The sequence below is a fragment of the Arachis stenosperma genome, chromosome 6, assembly GCF_014773155.1.
Source record: "Arachis stenosperma cultivar V10309 chromosome 6, arast.V10309.gnm1.PFL2, whole genome shotgun sequence".
Classification (NCBI taxonomy): domain Eukaryota; kingdom Viridiplantae; phylum Streptophyta; class Magnoliopsida; order Fabales; family Fabaceae; genus Arachis; species Arachis stenosperma.
The window spans coordinates 93,721,975-93,724,087 of NC_080382.1; the positions used below are offsets into that span (position 1 = coordinate 93,721,975).

At 41.1% G+C, this 2,113-nt stretch overlaps 1 non-coding gene across 1 annotated transcript; it reads right to left on the reverse strand.

Moving 5' to 3' along the window:
- Positions 1 to 850: 850 nt before the first annotated feature.
- LOC130938410 (small nucleolar RNA R71) lies at positions 851 to 958 on the reverse strand. The gene has a single exon (XR_009069577.1). It is a non-coding gene; the product is annotated as a small nucleolar RNA R71 (small nucleolar RNA).
- Positions 959 to 2,113: the final 1,155 nt, after the last annotated feature.

Sequence of the window (2,113 nt, forward strand, 5' to 3'; positions counted from 1 at the left end):
ATTTCAAAATCTTTTTCAAAAAGCACTTGATTTCTTTTTCACTTTGAATTTTCGAAAATTATCAACCAAATTTTCAAAATGTTTTCAAAATCTTTTAATTGAATTTTCGAAAATTCTCTTCCCTCCTTCTCACATCCTTCCATTTATGGAGTACCACTCCTTCTTAATGCACAATTCGAACCTTATCTAATTAAAGTTCGAATTCTTCTTCTCCTTCTTCTTTCTATTTCTCTTTTCCTCTGACACTTCAAAGAATCTCTATACTGTGACATAGAGGATTCCACATTTCTCTTGTTCTCTTCTCTTTCATATGAGCAGGAGCAGAGACAAAGGCATTCTTGTTGAAGCTGATCCCGAACCTGAAAGGACCTTGAAGAGAAAGCTAAGAGAAGCTAAAGCACAACTCTCTGTTGAGGACCTGACCGAATCCTTTAAGGAAGAAGAACCCATGGCAGCCGAAAACAACAACAATGCCAACAATGCAAGGAAGGTGCTGGGTGACTTCACTGCACCTACTCCTGATTTCTATGGGAGAAGCATCTCTATCCCTGCCATTGGAGCAAACAACTTTGAGCTTAAGCCTCAATTAGTTTCTCTAATGCAACAGAATTGCAAGTTCCATGGACTTCCAATGGAAGATCCTCATCAGTTCTTAGCTGAATTCTTGCAAATCTGTGACACAGTCAAGACTAATGGGGTTAACCCTGAGGTCTACAGACTGATGCTATTCCCCTTTGCTGGAGACAGAGCTAGAATATGGTTGGATTCTCAACCTAAAGAAATCCTGGACTCTTGGGAAAAGCTAGTCAATGCCTTCTTGGCAAAGTTCTTTCCACCTCAAAGATGGAGTAAGCTTAGAGTGGAAGTCCAAACCTTCAGACAGAAGGATGGAGAATCCCTCTATGAAGCTTGGGAAAGATACAAACAATTAATCAGAAGATGTCCCTCAGACATGCTTTCTGAATGGAGCATCATAGGTATCTTCTATGATGGTCTCTCCGAACTATCCAAGATGTCTTTGGATAGCTCTGCTGGAGGATCTCTTCATCTGAAGAAGACGCCTACAGAAGCTCAAGAGCTCATTGAAATGGTTGCAAATAACCAATTCATGTACACTTTTGAAAGGAATCCTGTGAACAATGGGACTAATCAGAAGAAAGGAGTTCTTGAGATTGATACTCTGAATGCCATATTGGCTCAGAACAAGATATTGACTCAACAAGTCAATTTGATTTCTCAAAGTCTGTCTGGAATGCAAAATGCACCTGGCAGTACTAAGGAAGCTTCATCTGAGGAAGAAGCTTATGATCCTGAGAACCCTTCCATGGAAGAGGTGAATTACCTAGGAGAACCCTATGGAAACACCTATAATTCTTCATGGAGAAATCACCCAAATTTCTCATGGAAGAATCAAAAGAGACCTCAACAAGGTTTCAATAACAATAAAGGTGGAAGAAATAGGCTTGGCAATAACAAGCCTTTTCCATCATCTTCTCAGCAACAGACAGAGAGTTCTAAGCAGAATACCTCTGACTTAGCAACAATGGTCTCTGATCTAATCAAAACCACTCAAAGTTTCATGAATGAAACAAGGTCCTCCATCAGAAATTTGGAAGGACAAGTGGGACAGCTGAGCAAGAAAATTACTGAACTCCCTCCTAGTACTCTCCCAAGTAATACAGAAGAAAATCCAAAAGGAGAGTGCAAAGCCATAACCATGGCCGAATATGGAGAGGAAAGAGAGGAGGTGGACGCCACTGAGGAAGACCCCAATGGGCGTGCACCAATCTCCTCTGAGTTCCTCAATGAGGAACAATGGGAATCTGAGGCTCAAATTGAGACCATAGAGATTCCATTGGACTTACTTCTGCCATTCATGAGCTCTGATGAGTATTCTTCCTCTGAAGAGGATGAGTATGTCACTGAAGAGCAAGTTGCTAAATACCTTGGAGCAATCATGAAGCTAAATGACAAGTTATTTGGAAATGAGACTTGGGAGGATGAACCACCTTTGCTCACCAAAGAACTGGATGACTTGTCTAGGCAAAAACTGCCTCAAAAGAGGCAGGATCCTGGGAAGTTTTCTATACCTTGTACCATAGGCACCATGACC